The sequence below is a fragment of the Oryx dammah genome, unplaced genomic scaffold, assembly GCF_014754425.2.
Source record: "Oryx dammah isolate SB20612 unplaced genomic scaffold, SCBI_Odam_1.1 HiC_scaffold_13, whole genome shotgun sequence".
NCBI lineage: Eukaryota > Metazoa > Chordata > Mammalia > Artiodactyla > Bovidae > Oryx > Oryx dammah.
This window is the reverse complement of record NW_024070197.1, coordinates 5,633,625-5,651,711: the sequence shown is the minus strand read 5'-3', so window position 1 is coordinate 5,651,711 and position 18,087 is coordinate 5,633,625. Positions and strand designations below refer to the sequence as shown.

At 43.0% G+C, this 18,087-nt stretch overlaps 1 protein-coding gene and 1 pseudogene across 1 annotated transcript in view; one reads left to right on the top strand and one right to left on the bottom strand.

Moving 5' to 3' along the window:
• The window catches only part of LOC120871961 (zinc finger protein 160-like), a 58,211-nt gene extending 43,436 nt beyond the window's left edge, over positions 1 to 14,775 (bottom strand). The window contains exons 1-2 of the mRNA XM_040252043.1: positions 14,482 to 14,775; positions 13,612 to 13,698 (exon numbers count right to left, since the gene is read on the bottom strand). The gene's annotated coding sequence lies outside the window, so the exon portion shown is untranslated. The remainder of the gene's footprint in view (positions 1 to 13,611; positions 13,699 to 14,481) is intronic.
• Positions 4,356 to 6,664, top strand: LOC120873051 (annotated as a pseudogene).
• Positions 14,776 to 18,087: the final 3,312 nt, after the last annotated feature.

Below are 18,087 nucleotides of genomic sequence, written 5' to 3'. Positions count from 1 at the left end.
CATATATGAATACTAGAGAAACCATACCTTTGACTAGATGGAACTTTGTTGGGAAAGTAATGTCGTTGCTTTTTCATATGCTGTCTAGGTTGGTCATAACTTTCCTTCCAAGGAGTAAGCATCTTTTAATTTCATGGCTGCAGTCACCATCTGCAGTGATTTTGCAGCCCAAGAACATAAAATCAGCCACTGTTTCCACTATTTCACCATCTATTTGCCATGAAGTAATGGGACCGGATGCCATGATCTTAGTTTTCTGAAAGTTGTTAAGCCAACTTTTTCACTCTGCCCTTTCACTTTCATCAAGAGGAAGAGGGTCTTTAGTTCTTCTTCACTTTCTGCCATAAGGGTGGTATTATCTGCATATCTGAAGTTATTGATATTTCTTCCAGAAATCTTGATTCCAGCTTGTGCTTCATCCAGCCCAGCGTTTCTCATGATGTTTTCTGCATATAAGTTAAATAAGCAGGGTGACAATATACAGCCTTGACGTACTCCTTTTCCTATTTGGAGGCAGTCTGTTGTTCCATGTCCAGATCTAACTGTTGCTTCTTGACCTGCATATAGGTTTCTCAAGAGGTAGGCCAGGTGGTCTGGTATTCCCATCTCTTTTAGAATCTTCCATAGTTTTTTGTGATCCACACAGTCAAAGGCTTTGGCATAGCCAATAAAGCAGATATAGATCCATGCTGTTACTATAGACTTTTACTTAGACCCCAAGTATGGAAGCGCCTAGCCTTGCTAGGAGCCAAAAGTTACGAGAGCACGTTTGGGATTGAGGCGGAGCCCTAACTCCAGGAACGTCCCTCAAGTCCCTCAAGCTAGCGGTCACTCTCTTGCCTGCCTGCCTCAGGGGCCAGTCATCTGAAAGTTGAGTCTTTGTTACAGTTGTGTCTCCAGACTTTATGGATGGACGTACTGCTAGCAAGCATGAAGTTTTGAAGAACATATGTTCGGAATCTCAGATTAAAAGTACAGTGGTCTTCTTCCTTTGGTGGTGCTAGCTGTTAGCAGACTAGAAAAAGCTCTCCAGTGGCTTCTGTCTCAACTCTCCTTATATATTCCTTTTGTGGAATCTGTGGAAATGAACAGGAAGAATTGACCCTAGTAGCTTAAGGACAAAAATCACTTTCTCCTTGCTGGCCAACCCTTTTGCTATTACATATCCTGGGGTGGTGACACTCAGAAGAGACACCTTGGGTTTTTTGTTCATCCCTTGATAACTCAACGCTTCTATTGTGATCAGCACTGTACTCAGGAATGTGCAAAGGCACATATAAGATGGATGCTTCCTCTAGTATTCCTAGCTTGGGAAACATTCTGGGAAAACTACTCTGCTCCACCCCAGGGGGCATCAGAGGAAAAGGGCAAATCAAACAATGCCTTGGTGGTAAGAAACTAGAAATCAATTTGGGATGCCATCAGGTCTACCCCTAGTGCATCTCCACCCCACCTAGGTGATATAACCATGAGGGATGAGCAAGGCACCTGTGTCAGTAAGGGACAGACTAAGTCCAACCACAGAAGGAAAGCTTTGGTGGAAAGTCTGTCTACACCCCCATCTAGAAGAGGGAGGGACATTTCTGGTAGAAAAAAGCCACAGCTGTGGATGTAGCTCTTATACATGGGAGCTAGCAGTTCCAAGAACCACTCCTTCAAATTTTCTGTAGAAAACAAGAGAAATGAGTAGAAGTGTAACAGGAGGCAAAGCAGCAGGGCACAACTATGTCAAAGGATGACATAGCCCAAGGACACAACATAAACCAATTAGAATCAAATGGGACCAAGATGGCAGACAAGACTAGACCTTAATCCTCAATCAGAAAGTGAAGTGACACACCCAGAAGTGCCATGACAGTTCCACCCACTGTTAAAAGACCAAAGTGAAAGTGAAGTCGCTCAGTCTGTCCAATTCTTTGAGACCCCATGGACTAGTAGGCTACCAGGCTCCTCCCTCCATGGGATTCTCCAGGCAAGAGTACTGGAGTGGGTTTGCCGTTTCCTTCTCCAGGGGATCTCCCCAACCCAGGGATCGTACTCGGGTCTCCTGCATTGCAGGCAGACGCTTTAACCTCTGAGCCACCAGGGAAGCGTGGCCCAAATCCTGACAATCTCCACTCCTTCCCAAAAGCAGTTGGAATAATCCTCTCACTCATTAGCATAAGAAATTACCCAGTCTATAATAACCATATTAAATTTCACTGGCTATATTTGCCCTCTGCAATGGCCCACACTCTGTCTGTGGAGTGTGCTTCTTTCTGAATAAATCCATTTCTTACCTTTCACTCTGTCTCTCATTGAATTCTTTCTGTGATAAGACATCAAGAACCTGAGCTTCATCAGGTCCTGAAAACAGTACTGTGGGTTTTGGCTGGGATCAAGTCCCCACCACGTGGGTTCAAGTCCCAAGCAGGGTTTTGGCTGGGTTCGAGGCCTAGCCACATGGGTTCAAGTCCCAATCAGGGTTTTGTCTGGGCTTGGGTCCAGTCCCAGCCATGTGGATTCAAGTCCCAAACTGGGTTTTGGCTGGGTTCGAGTCTCAGGCTGTGGTAAACGGTATCAGCTGGTGATGCAGATGGGGCGGTGATAAGGTGAGAAAAGTTTTAGAGTCAGGTCTTGGTCCTAAAGAGGTCCCTGGGATATTGAGTCAGGTATGCTGAGGAAAACACTTGCTGTTGTCTGCTTATTTGTGACTGGCACGTGTAAGGCTCGGAGAACCACGCTCTGAAAGGAACACTCAGGGACAGCCTCTAGTGGACTGACAAAGTTTATTATCCAGCTGCGCAGTTTTATGGTCTCAGGGAACAGAGCATAAAGCAGACTTGCATGTAGCCTTTCTCGATAAACATCAAGATAAAGCATTCAAGCATACAATACAGTTCCCACCGCCCGAGACATAACATAGCTTTGGCGAAACTCTAAAGGGAGTCTTATCAAGAAACAACAGCCCTTGCTCCAAGAAACAGGTGGTCAAAACGAAGCCTTTGAACGCTTCAAGGCTGGGCATATGACCCTTCGTCATCCGTTCCCAGCCTCAGGCACTCGATGAACGCTCATAACCCTTTGTTATGCTCATTCCAGCTTCTAACTTTCGTCATGAGTGGAGCAAATACATTTTCACTATTTGCTCAAAGCCTTCCAGCTCCTCCACAGGCACGTCAATCCTGTATTCTTATACATGTCCAACAGCAGATCCAAGACATAATTACACTGTTTGACTCTGAGGTTTTTCTGTTCTTGCTCATTTCTGCTCTGTTTCTTCTGTTCACCTCAGAAGATTGCTTTTATCGCCTCTCTCTAAGCTTTACAAGTGTTGACCCTTTATTCCCAATTTATAGCTAAACTACCTCCAGATCATCATCAACACCATTGGGGAAGTCTTTGTGCCGATTCTTTGTGACACCTTTTGGGCACTAACAACTGGTTGGGAGACTCCCTTGGAAGGGATACCATCTAAAATCATAAGTGCAAATCTTGACCAAATAGTGTGGTAGATTCTGATTTAAGGGTAAATTTTTGAATAGAACAGGAGTTAGAGACATCATCTCTGGTTTGGGTTTGAAATGGGTCAGGCTGCATCAACCCCAACAAATACCCAGGCTCGAGTCCCAGCCATGTGGGCTCAAGTTCCGACCTGAGGTAAACAGTCCTGGAAGTGCCATAACTTGTGTCCTAAGGCTGCATATTTGGGTGTGAAACCTTCAGCTCCCTCCTGTCCTCTTACTTTGCCCCTGTATCTGGGACTCCTAACTGAATAGGCTGAGAGTCAAGGCACTCTTCCAAGAGGGGTTGCCTCAGTCTCAGCCGAATTTCAAACAGTCCCAACTGTGGTCAACACTATTTAGAGGATCCAAGAAGTACATAGGAGGCTTTACAGGACCTACTTTACCTTATGAGATGAATGGCTTGAATGTGAGACAAGGGGAAAGAGGGAACACAAAATAGCCCTCCTCCCTACTAGGAGCCAAGCAGTTCCCATAACAGAGCCACTTTGCTGGATGTATTCTTGAAGGACTGAAGCGAGCACATATTAAGACTTTAAACTATGCTAAGTTGGCTGACATAGAAAAGGGTGAAAAGAAGCTCCTGGTAAATTCCTACATAGACTACAGGAAGCTCTCTGCAAGTTCACTGACATTGATCCTGAAAGTGCAGAGGGAGGAATGATCTTAAAAGATAGATTTCTCACTTATTCAGCTCCAGATACCCACTGTAAGCTACTAAAACAGGTGTTCAGACCAAATCAGTCTTTAGAAAAACCGTTGTAGCTGGCTCAGACAGTATATTATGGTAGAGAACTTGATGATGAAAATAGGAGGCAAAAAAGAACCAGGCAAAACAATGAAGCCCCAACAATGGCTGTGAGACCTGCTCTGACACAGCCTGAGGAAAATGCCCAGAGGGAACCAGGTAAAAAGGGATAGGCTTGTTATTACTGTGGGAAGGAGAGGCCTCTCAAGTTGGATTGCCCTCGAACATCTAAGCCACCCCTGACTCCCTGTCCAGTCTACAAAGGACTACATTGGAGAAGAGACTGCCCTATGAGGCATAGGTCCCAGGGGTCAGACTCTCAGGACAATCGAGACTGAAGGTGCCCAGGGGTCCCCACACAAGCTCCCATCCTAATTACACCTGAGGAACCCAGGGTATTAATAACTGTGGGAGGCCAATTAGTTGATTTTCTTTTGGACACTGGGGCAACCTTCTCTGTGCTCACTGAAGCCCATGGTCTGCTTTCCTCTTACTCCACTACCATAACAGGACTGCTGGACAAGCCAAATGCTATTATTTCAGTCATCCTTTAAGCTGCAACTGGGACTCTACTATTTTCTCACAAGTTTCTAATTGTGCCAGAGTCTCCCTCACCCCTTCCAGGGAGGGATATACTGAATAAGGTTGAAGTCTCTGTCTTCAGGACTATGGAACTCACTCTTTTTAATTGAACAAAATGTAAATCCTAGTGTGGGCTGATGAAAAAATTGTGAGTCAAGCACAAAATACTGCTCCTATCATTATCAAGCTCAATGATGGATGATATCTTATTGTACTGACTTCTCATGCTGTAAGTGGGATCTTAACTCCAAAGTTCAGAGTGACAATGGCTCCATCTTTAAAGCTGCTGTAACTCAAGGGGTGTCAAAAGCTCTAGGAATATGGTATCACTTACACTGTTCCTAGAGACCCCATCTTCAGGAAAGGCTGAAAAGGCTAATGACATTATTAAGGGACATCTGCATAAGCTAAGTCAGAAAACACAATACAGTTGGTTTAAAGGTTAATCCATGGCTTTCATGCCCATAAGAAAAAGGGATTGTCTCCACAGAAGACCATTTTTGTGCACAGATATTCTCATAGATCCTGAAGCCTTAGAATGAACTATGTGACTCAGCTTTCAGCTTTTCAACCTCATCAACTGAAGGCTTCACATGGTGGGTTTCTTTGCTTCAAGGAAAGGACTTTTTTCAACTCTGCAAATCTGATGACATCTAGCAACCATAAGATGGACTGGAATAACACATCATACCTTAACTATGGACATAATGTGACTTTTCATTTTGATTATATTTTAACTTGGTTTAATGACTATTTTGCTGCATATAAGAAGGTAAATGGGTCTAGATCTGATGGTTTTCAACCTGATGTTTATCAAATATGGGATGAGGTCATATGGCTAACTCTTGAAAAAGGACGCCTACTATCTAATGCCCCCATATGCTGGGAACAGATAGAGCCATCCCCAGAAGTTAGCCAACAACTTAATTATAATGGCTGGAAACAATTGGGATTTTTGCCTCAAAAAAATATACAATGTAATCATTTCTGTGTTTGTCAATCCCAGTTCAGGTTCTTCTTTTACCTGGTCAGGCACTGACAGGGACTGAATCCCTCAGTCACGCTTGCTTGCTCCAAACAGGACCTACTGGATATTATCCATGGGTGGCTCTCACCTATGGGTGTGGCTTCCCCCTAGCTGGATAGGGAGATACCTTCTAAGTCTAGCTTTTACTCATGGCTTCATATTTTCAGAGCTTTCAGAGAAGCCTGCTAATCTTCCACACCTTAAAACTTGCTGGGCAAGGTCTGTATTTCGGTGGTATGATTATTTGGCTACAATATTCATTCCCTCTCTGCGAACTACAGACATTATACTACGAGTTGATGCTCTGATTAACTTTACTCAAGAGCCTTTACAAGATTCTCACAAAGCTATTTCAGCCCTTAATGCTGAACAAATACAAATTAGAAAGGTGGTTTTACAAAAACAGATTGGCCTTAGATATTCTAAGTGCTGCACAAAGAGGAACTTGTGCCATTATTCAAACCCTATGTTGTACACATATACCAGAGATGAGCACTAATGTTACTCACTTTACTAAACACATGAACAAAATGATTCAGGCTACAGATACTCCTGAAGCCTCAGTCACCTCAGTCACTGTGGGAAACGTCAACTAGCTTCCCATGGGGAAAAACTATCTTAATAGCATTAATCCTAATTGTTCTGTTTTTACTGTTTGTTCCCTGCATCTGAAACTATATAGCTGGATTTGTTTCTAGCCCTCTAAAAGCTTTTAAGTTACAAATGGTTGTTCAGGCTCCTACAAGTGCCACATCCTCCTCCAACTATTACTTGGGGCCCCTGGATCAGAGACCCTCAATATGAGAATTAAGACAATAAGTTCCCTCAACAATTTAGGCACAATGCCCTCAACAGCAGGAAGTAGTTATGTTATGAAAACAACACCCCTTTCCCTTGGCAACATAATACTCCTGAAAGAAAAGAGGAGGATGAGAGAGTCAATTCCTAGGTATGTTGATAAGAAATCCAGGGTCCCCAAGGAGGAAAGAGGAGTCTGGGGCTCTTGAGCAGGAGATAGGGGTCTGGAGTTCTCAAGGAGGAGAAAAGGACAAACTTTTTTTTCTACATTCCTTAGTGTTAGTCACATAAAAGGGTTTTTCTTTAAGCTCAGAGCTGGTCACACAACAAAGCAGCTGAGCTTAAACTCTGTACTAAGGATTATATAACAACAATGTATCCGGCTTGAGGACATGTTTGTCCTTCTTGAGAACTTTCTGACTAATCCTGTCATCTTAAAATGTAAATTCTGGGCAAAGGTCTGGTAAGACCTTTACAACCTTGAGACATTCTTTTGACTTACTGTAATAACCAACTGAAAAAAAGTATATAGCTCCCTTGCTAAGACTAGCGAGGGGGGGGGCATTCACCGTCTCCCTTCTGATGTCTGTGTCAGAAGCTTTCTCTGTCCCATGTCATACTTTAATAAAACTGTGCTACACAAAAGCTCTTGAGTGATCAAGCCTGGTCCCTGTTCCCAAAGCTATATCTTCTTCAGAGATCATGAATCTGACATTGTTCACCATAAGCTATCACCTCTATGTACCATGAGAAGAGGTTTCCAACCACTATTAATGTTGTGCTTTTCTCTCTGCCCTGGATCTCACCTCTGTTCACACTTTTGATACATTCTCATCCATTTGAGGTTTTTGCTTTGTTTTGTTTGCTGTTTTCACACCACTCATCACAGTACTAGGCTCTTTTTCTTGCTCCAATATGGAGATGATGTTTTGATCAGAAATAGAAAATCGTGCTTATCGGAACAAAGAAATGTAAAGTGCTATGGTTTTTCCAGAATCACAGCTCTTTGTTCAGCTGAGGAGTGAGAACAGTACAGGTGGGTCTGGAAAAATATTCCACAAATTCTTCCACTGCTTTGCCTCCTTCTAGATACATGGGGAAGAATGTAATATATGTATCTAATACCCTTCCAAGAAATACTGAGTCAAAAGTAAAGGAGAGAAAACAGAAAATTGGGTATCTTTTAAAATTTGGCATTCAGTTTTATACATAATTAAGCTCTGATGCTGGGAGGCACTGGGGGCAAAAGGAGAAGGGGACGACAGAGGATGAGATGGCCGGATGGCATCACAGACTCGATGGATGTGAGTTTGAGTGAACTCCAGGAGTTGGTGATGGACAGGGAGGCCTGGCATGCTACAATTCATGGGGTTGCGAAGAGTCGGAGCGACTGAACTGAAGCTCTGGGAAAACCTCTGATGTAACATGAAATGGGCAGATCATTGGAAGAAAGGGTCATTTTAAATTCGTGATGCCACATCATGTCTGTGTCAACAGGGCTCTAAGATCATGTGATGAAAACAGGCCTCCCGAGAGACACATAGGGAAAAATGCAAAATACTCAAGAGGAGATCTTAACGTCCAAAAAGCAGCTATCCTCACCCAGGGAGAACAGGTTCTTCTAGGTCTCCAGCATCATGTCCCTGTACAAGACCCTCTGAACAAGGTCCAGGTATTCCCACTTCTCCTGAGAGAATTTGATCACCACATCCTTGAAGGTTAACCGTCCCTGAAATGAGAATATATTTCACCAATGGATCCTGAGAGACGACTTCTTATCTTCATAAAAACTGAAAAGATGATGAGAGGGGTAAAGACTGATTCAGATATGTTCTGAAAGAGTTGTGTTAAAGTATTTGGAGGGCGTCCCTGGTGGCTCAGAAGGTAAAGAATCTACCTGCAGTAGAAGAGACCTGGGTTCAATCCCTGGGTCAGGAAGATCTCCTGGAGAAGGGAGTGGCTACCCATTCCAATATTCTTGCCTGGATTAGAGGAACTGGTGGGCTACAGTCCATGAGGTAACAAAGAGTTGAACACAATTAAGCAGAGAGACTAACACACATTGTGTCCCTTAAATTCTTATGTATTTTCATAAAACATTTTTATATCTTCCAATAAATTTGTATTTTTCACTTTTTGTGAAGAATCCATGAAAAATAGTCAATAACAAAAGGTTGCCTATGCAGAAGTGTCAGATACTATGCTCTACACATTGAGAGATATTCAATACCTAAATGAGTTACACTCTGAGTGGTGGCTTCAGAGATGACAGAGTCCAGCAATGGCTTTAAAGAAAAATCAAAATCATCAATCATGATAATAACAGAAATAGCAATGACTGAAAGTGTTTGAATACTTTAAGTCAAGAAGCTAAGCAATGACACTTATGACTCAAAGAAATTAAGAAAAGTTTTGAACATCTCCATGAAACTCAAAGTACAACATTCCAAAATTTATAACATGCAGTGAAACATATTAAAAAGCAGAGACATTACTATGGCAACAACGATCCATCTAGTCAAGGCTATGGTTTTCCAGTGGTCATGTATGGATGTGAGAGTTGGACTATAAAGAAAGCTGAGCACCGAAGAATTGATGCTTTTGAACTGTGGTGTTGGAGAAGACTCTTGAGAGTCCCTTGGACTGCAAGAAGATCCAACCAGTCCATCCTAAAGGAGATCAGTCCTGGGTGTTCACTGGAAGGACTGATGCTAAAGCTGAAACTCCAATACTTTGGCCACCTCATGCGAAGAGCTGACTCAATGAAAAGACCCTGATGCTGGGAAAGATTGAGGGCAGGAGGAGACGGGGACGACAAAGGATGAGATGGTTGGATGACATCACCAACTCGACGGACATGTGTCTGGGTAGACTCCGGGAGTTGGTGATGGACAGGGAGGACTGGCGTGCTGTGATTCATGGGGTCGCAAAGAGTCAGATATGACTGAGCGACTGAACTGAACTGAGTGAAGGACATAATAAAAGAGAAGTCTACATGGCTAAGAAACTTATCCGGTGGTTCAGTGGTAAACAACATGCTTGCCAATGCAGGACACTCAGGAGATTCAGGTTTGATCCCTGGTTGGGAAGATCCCCTGGAGAAGGAAATGATGACTCACTTAAGTATTCTTTCTTGGGAAATCCCATGAACAGAAGAGCTGGATGGGCTACAGTCCATGGGATGCAAAGAGTCAGACAAGATAGAGCACGCACACACACACATGGCTAAATGGTTACCACAAAAAGGAAAAAGAAGTCCAATCAGGAAACTATTTTTACATCTCAAGGAAGGAGAAAGAGTACAAACTAAATCCAGCTTTGGCAGAACAAAAGAGTTAAATAAGAAAGATTCAGATCCTTCAAACCCACTCCTGGGCATTTATCTGAGGAAAACCATAATTCAAAAAGAAAATGCACCCTAATGTTCACTGCAGCACTATTTACAATAGGCAAGGCATGGAAACAATCTAAATGCCCAGCAACAGAGGAATGGATAAAGAAGATGTACATATATACAAGAATATCAGTCGTGTCTGACTCTTTGTGATCCTACGGACTATAGAGAATACTGGAATGGATAGCCTTTCCCTTCTCCAGGGGATCTTCCAAACCCAAGGATCAAACCCAGGTCTCCTGCATTGCAGGCAGGTTCTCTACCAACTGAGCTATCAGAGAAGCCCGAATGAAATATTAACTTCTGCATTAAAAAAAAAAAAATGAAAGAATGCCATTTGCAGCTACATGAATGGAATTTGAGATTATCATACTAAGTGAATAAGCCAGACAAAGACAAATTATCACGTATATGTGAAATTTAAAAAAGATCCAATTGAACTTACATACGAAACAGAAACAGACCCAGAAACGCAGAAAACAAACACAGAAGTGACCAAAGCAGAAGGTAGGAGGGATAAATCAGGATTTGGGATTAATACAGACACACTCCTAGGTATAAAACAGATACCCAACAAGGAGCTACTACACAGCACAGGGAACTATATGTCATAGTTTGTAATAACCTATAAGGGAAAAGGATGTGTCAAAGAATATATATAAATAAAACTGAATCACTTTGCTCCATACCCAAAATTAACTGAACACTGTAAATCAACAACTTCAATAAAAAATTTCTAAGTAACAATACCTACAGATTACGTACCATAAAATAAACAGGTAAATTTGTAGAAACATATTATCTAATCCTTAATCATAAAGCCAATAAAAATGTGAACCAAATTATGACTAGAAAGATTCAAGCAGTAATTAAAATCCTCAGACTAAGAAAAACCTAGGGTCAGATGCCATCTGTGAAATTATACTAAACCTTTACAAAAGAAGTACCTCTAATCCTGCCAAAAATATTACAAAGAGTTGAAGATGCAACACTGACAAACTCACTGAATGGAGCCAACATGATTCTGAAATCGACCCCAAAAAGATAAAAGAACAAAAAAGTAAAATCCAATACTCCCTGATGAATACTGATGCAAAATCCTTAAAAAAAAAAAACACCAGCAAACCAATTTCAACACTACATTAAATAGATCTGAATTCATGACCAAGTGAATTTTATTCATATAAAGCAAAGAGGACTCAACAAACAAAAATCAATTTATACATCACATTAACAGAATAAAGGGAAAAAGCAACAGACGACCACCTCAATTGATACAGAAAAAAAGCATATTACAAAATTCAACAACCTTTAAATATATATACACAAATTAGAAAAAATAAAGTTATCTCAAAGTAAAATATACCATGTATGAAAAGAGCACACCTAACATTGTTCTCAATGGTGAAAGACCAAAAACTTTTCCTCTGAGATCGGGAAGAAGGGGAGGACGCGCACTCTGCACCACTGTTCAACAAAGGACTGAAACCCCTAACCAGAGCAATTAGACAAGAAAAAGAAATCAAAGCTTCCCAAAGCGAAAACTTAGAAAGTTACCTTCTTTCTTACAGGACAAGCTCTTTTATATATAAACTGTAAAGACTCCACACAGACACAAAAAAACTCCTGCCACATCAAATAACAATTTTAGCAAACTGGCAGGATACAAAAGTCAACATGCAAATCAGCTGCATTCCTATACACAATGAACAATGTCAAAAGAAAATCAGTAACAATTTTACTTACTATTGTATTAAAAATGGATGAAATATTTAGGAATAATTCACCAAGGAGAACTGAAAACTACTTAACCACTTCTAAAAGACATCTAAAATAAACAAATAAATCTAGTAGTCATGGACTGGAAATCTCAGTACTCTTTAAATTTCCAAGTTACCCAAAGTGTTCCACAGATTTAATGAATTCATTATGAAAATTACAACAGAAGTGTTTGCGGAAATAGAAAAAAACTTGCCAGAAGTCATAGAGAATCTCAAGGGACCACACACTGCAAAAATACTCTTCAGTAAGTAGAAAGATGTTGAGGTCCTTTAATGGACCAGAACCTGGTGGTCCAGAGTCAACCGATAAGAAAATAAAGGAGAGAGAAATGTTGATATTCCTTGGTTTACCCAGAAAGCCAATAAAGCCCCTGCAGAGGGCTTGCTCTGTTCACGGAGGCCTCAGGTGCCCTCTCAATGGGCTGAAGGCACAACACGCCTTCTCCAGAGGGTCTTAGAACCCCGGGCAGGAAAGTGAATGCAGAGAGCCTCTGTGCTCCAAAGAAATAGCTTGAGAAAGAGAGCGAGTAAGACATGGGGACCAAAGCTCTGATGGAGCAAAGGTGTTTTATTCAACATTGTGTAGGTGTTTATACTGTCTTACAAGATAGCTATTTTCAGCAGAGACAAAATCAAAACTTACAAGGAAACATGAGGTCATCCATGTGAAAGAGATAGGGTTGTAAATAATTACTTTTACCATATGGTTCATAAAAAGGAAGAGGGTACTTATCACCATATAGAAAAACGAATGAAGGAAATGCCTGGGTTCCTCAGCCCCCAGGGGAGGCTTGCCTCTCCTCTTAATTCCTGAATCAGGAATTAATAAGGAACAGAGAATTCCTGATAGATCCAAAAGGGCACACAGGAAGCCTCCTGTTAACAGGAAGAAGAAAGATGAAGGCCACCCTTTTTAAAATTTCAAGCCATATCACAATATAATCCAGATGGTGTAGTACTGGCATAAAAATGGATTTATACACCAAGGGAACAGAAGAGAACGTTCAGAAATAACCATTTGCATATATCTAAAATCTACCGACAAGGATGCTAAGAAAACCCAGTGGAAAAAAGACAGTTGTCGTAACAAATGGTGAATCTATGGGTTAAACAATGAAGAGGAAACCTCACCTGCATCAAAAGTAAAAACATCTCTGTGCCAAACCACAAAATGAACACAGTGAAAAGACAAAATCTGGAGAATGAAGGCAATGAAAGTGAATTTCCAGCTCTCAGATTTAGATTCATGCCACAGTTTCAAACAGATGATGGAATAGCACACTCTCTATCACTGATTCCTGATTCTGAACTTTCCATCCCATTTCCAATCAAGATTTTGAAGTCAGTGACTCACTCACTTCGCTTCAATTACCTTAGAACAAATCTTCCTTTTTAAGTCTACTTCCAGATTTTACCAGGTACTCTGCATGTTAATACCTGACTTCCACCCACAGCTTCTTAATCCTGATTGACAGAGACCAGACTGCACATCCAGAAGGACCCGAGGCAATCCCTGCTGCCCAACAGCACTGAGACCCCTTCTCAAACCAGTGGGTGTGAAGCCCTGCCCAGGATGGTGCCCTCCACACAAGGTCCAGGACACTGGGTCATGGGACGATGGGATCTAAGTGGAGACGACAGGCCCTGAGGGAAGTTCCCTGGTGAGTGTGCACATACAGGTGTCAGGAAGGATACTTCAGAGTCAGAGACGATTAGTAAGACCAAAGAAGGGATTTCAGGAAGGACAGACTGAGAATCAACTGAGAATATGATTTTACCTGAGAAAGAGCCATTCCTCTTTTCTTGCCTTTTTTCCTCCTCTTCCCAGCTTCTTCCTCAGACAATCTAAGTTTTTAGAAGTTGATCTGGCAAGGGGAAAACAGGCTGCTTCAGGCTTAGAATCAACATTTCCCCTTCGTTTGCCACAACCAGAAAAACAGAAGACCTCACTATGTGGAACAGTCCTTTGGTGTCCACTGCCTCAGGTGGGATGCTGTTTCTGCCCTCCTATTTCTTCCCTCACACCTGTCCTGCCCCACTCGACAACTTGTTTCTCCTCTTGCTGCTCTTCTCCCCACCCCAACCCTTTTAATTGTCCTAAACATCTATACATCTGTCTCCTTTTTTCTCCAACTCTGCTCCCTCTCTGCCTTCTAGTCACACCCCTTCTCTCCCCGTTACACTCCCACTCTGGGGCACTCCAGGTGTCTAGGCTTACTTCCTTCTCTTCTCTTCTAGTCAACACCTATCCCTGTTTCTCTCCCAGGATCACCCCTGTCAGCCCTCCTACCGCAGACGCCCCTGTCTCCTTGTCTCCAGCTCCTGGAGATCCCACGCCTTTGTCCATTTCTCTTTCACCCACCCGCTACTTTAAGGGAGGGCTAAATCTATTTCATTTTACCATCCCTTTGCAACTGCCTCAGCCATCCTGGGCCACTCCGTCTGTTCTCTCATTGCTTTCCACTTCTGACTTTGCCTTTCAGTCTGTCACTGCTTCTTCCGATCCCCCTCGCCCACGTATCTACAGAAATGATAAGTAAATGAAACGCCCGCCTATCAAAAGAGCCCATTTTCCAACGAGACGGACTCGTGACGGAAAAACACTGGGTGTCACACGTCCAGCCCAGGGGTGAGAAAAAGGGACTGACCATGAAGGGAGGCCTGCGGGGCAGAACGGTCTGCCTGAGGAGACGCGAGGGCAGAGAGGCTGGGAGCCAGGGGGTCTCGGGGGCCGGCCGGGCTCTCCAGAATCCCAGGACTGGGGAGAGGACGCGGCTTCTCCGCGAGCGGGGCTGTCGACACCACCTCCAGGAGCCGACCGGGCGAGGCAGAACCAGCGGGACCCTGAAGATGGGAGTGGCGAGGGCGGATTGGACGGCTAAGCGCGTAGCACACCTTTACACTAAGAGAAAAAAAAACAAGGGCCGCCCGGCAACCTTCTCTCTCGGCCTTCCTCTTCCGCAGGAAACTGCGCACGCGCGGATCACGAGGCGGAGCTTCCGGGTCGGGGGCTGGGCGGATCGCTGCAGGCAAGGGGCGGGGCGAGGAGCGTCCAGGTCTGCAGAGCGAGAGCAAGGCGGGGCAAGGGGCGGGGAGGTGTTTAACAGTCCTATGAAAGTGAAGTAGCTCAGTCGTGTTCAACTCTGCGATCACACGGACTGTGGCCTACTGGAGGCTCCTCCCTCCATGGGATTCTCCAGGCAAGAATACTGGAGTGGGTTGCCACTTCCTTCTCCAGGGGATCTTCCCGACCCAGGGATCGAACCCTGGTCTCCCGCATTGCAGTCAGACGCTTTAACCTCTGAACCACCAGGGAAGCTCCGTAACAATCCTGTGATGCCCCATAAATTACAGCCTGGTTTTTTTTTTAATCTGTTGCCTTTAACATCTAAATAGATAGCATATGCTTCTATAATTACAATATGGAAAAGTCTATGAACAAAATAAACTTTTTGTCATATGTTGAGGAAAGAACGGTGGTAGTAGTGAAAGTCGCTCAGTCGTGTCCGACTCTGCGACCCATGGTCTTACAGTCCATGGAATTCTCCAGGCCGGAATACTGGAGTGGGTAGTCTTTCCCTTCTGCGTGAGATCTTCCCAAGCCAGTCATCTAACCCAGGTCTTCCGCATTGCAGGCAGATTCTTTACCAGCTGAGCCACAAGGGAAGCCCCTGTTAGTAAGATTCATCCAGTGTTTTAGCAGCAACATCTAAGCAGCCAGGGTATGGTCAGTGTTTGGAGACAGACTTAAAAATCTTCAATCTGTGCATACCTTTGATTTCTTCTTTTAGTGCCTGTTGGCTGCTGGACAGTTCTCTTCTCCTTAAATTCTTCCGATTTAATTTGAATTTTATACATTCCCCCACAGCCTCCTGGAAATTTTGAGGATTTGGGTCACTTTGCGCCCCCCCTCAGGATGCAAGGAAAACATACACTGGGCACAGTGGAGAGGAGGGAGCTGGCGGGTTCCTCGGATCAGAGGCACTGCTGCGGCGGGGCTCCACGCCTCCGTGCCGGCAGAGGTGGCGGCCTTCCCAGGTCGCTGTGTCACCCGGTTACACTTTTAAGGCAAAAGCTTATAACTTTGTAGACCAGTTATGTTGGAAACTAGGATGTTTCCTCCTAACAAGTAGAAAAGTTTCAACAAAGATTTTATTTTCCTTTTAAAATTTTTTGAAATGGCGAAACTATGACAACACATTTACATTCACTCTCCACTTTCACTTTCATCAAGAGGCTTTTTAGTTCCTCTTCACTTTCTGCCATATGGGTGGTGTCATCTGTATATCTGTATATCTGAGGTTATTGATATTTCTCCCGGCAATCTTGATTGCAGCTTGTGTTTCTTCCAGCCCAGCATTTCTCATGATTTACTCTGTATATAAGTTAAATAAGCAGGGTGACAATATACAGCCTTGACATACTCCTTTTCCTATTTGGAAACAGTCTGTTGTTCCATGTCCAGTTCTAACTGTTGTTTCCTGACCTGCATACAGACTTCTCAAGAGGCAGGTCAGGTGGTCTGGTATTCCCATCTCTTTCAGAATTTTCCACAGTTTATTGTGATCCACACAGTCAAAGGCTTTGGCATAGTCAATAAAGCAGAAATAGATGTTTTTCTGGAACTCTCTTGCTTTTTCTATGATCCAGCGAATGTTGGCAATTTGATCTCTGGTTCCTCTGCCTTTTCTAAAACCAGCTTGAACATCTGGAAGTTCATGGTTCACATATTGCTGAAGCCTGGCTTGGAGAATTTTGAGCATGACTTTACTAGCATGTGAGATGAGTGCAATTGTGCAGTAGTTTGAGCATTCTTTGGCATTGCCTTTCTTTGGGATTGGAATGAAAACTGACCTTTTCCAGTCCTGAGGCCACTGCTGAGTTTTCCAAATTTGCTGTCATATTGAATGCAGCACTTTCACAGCATCATCTTTCAGGATTTGAAACACCTCAACTGGAATTCCATCACCTCCACTAGCTGTGTTCGTAGTGACGCTTTCTAAGGCCCACTTGACTTCACATTCCAGGATGTCTGGCTCTAGGTGAGTGATCACACCATCGTGATTATATGGGTTGTGAAGATCTTTTTTGTACAGTTCTTCTGTGTATACTTGCCACCTCTTCTTAATATCTTCTGCTCCTGTTAGGTCCATACGATTTCTGTCCTTTATGGAGCCCATCTTTGCATGAAATGTTCCCTTGGTATCTCTAATTTTCTTGAAGAGATCTCTAGTCTTTCCCATTCTGTTGTTTTCCTCTATTTCTTTGCATTGATTGCTGAAGAAGGCTTTCTTATCTCTTCTAGCTATTCTTTGGAGCTCTGCATTGAGATGGTTATATCTTTCTTATCTCTTCTTGCTATTCTTTGGAACTCTGCATTCAGATGCTTGTATTGTTCCTTTTTTCCTTTGCTTTTCACCTCTCTTCTTTTCACAGCTATTTGTAAGTCCTCCCCAGACAGCCATTTTGCTTTTTTGCATTTCTTTTCCATGGGGATGGTCTTGATCCCTGTCTCCTGTACAGTGTCACGAACCTCATTCCATAGTTCATCAGGCACTCTATCTATCAGATCTAGGCCCTTAAATCTATTTCTCACTTCCACTGTATAATCTTAAGGGATTTGATTTAGGTCAAATCTGAATGGTCTAGCAGACTTCCCTACTTTCTTCAGTTTCAGTCTGAATTTGGCAATAAGGAGTTCATGATCTGAGCCACAGTCAGCTCCTGGTCTTGTTTTTGTTGACTGTATAGAGCTTCTCCATATTTGGCTGCAAAGAATATAATCAATCTGATTTCAGTGTTGACCATCTGGTGATGCCATGTGTAGAGTCTTCTCTTGTGTTGTTGGAAGAGGGTGTTTGCTATGACCAGTGCATTTTCTTGGCAAAACGCTATCAGTCTTTGCCCTGCTTCATTCCGCATTCCAAGGCCAAATTTGCCTGTTACTCCAGGTATTTCTTGACTTCCTACTTTTGCATCCCAGTCCCCTGTAATGAAAAGGACGTCTTTTTTGGGTGTTAGTTCTAAAAGGTCTTGTATGTCTTCATAAAACCGTTCAACTTCAGCTTCTTCAGCGTTACTGGTTGGGGCATAGACTTAGATAACTGTGATATTGAGTGGTTTGCCTTGGAGACGAACAGAGATCATTCTGTCGTTTTTGAGATTGCATCCAAGTACTGCATTTCGGACTCTTTTGTTGACCATGATGGCTACTCCATTTCTTTTGAGGGATTCCTGCCCACAGTAGTAGATAT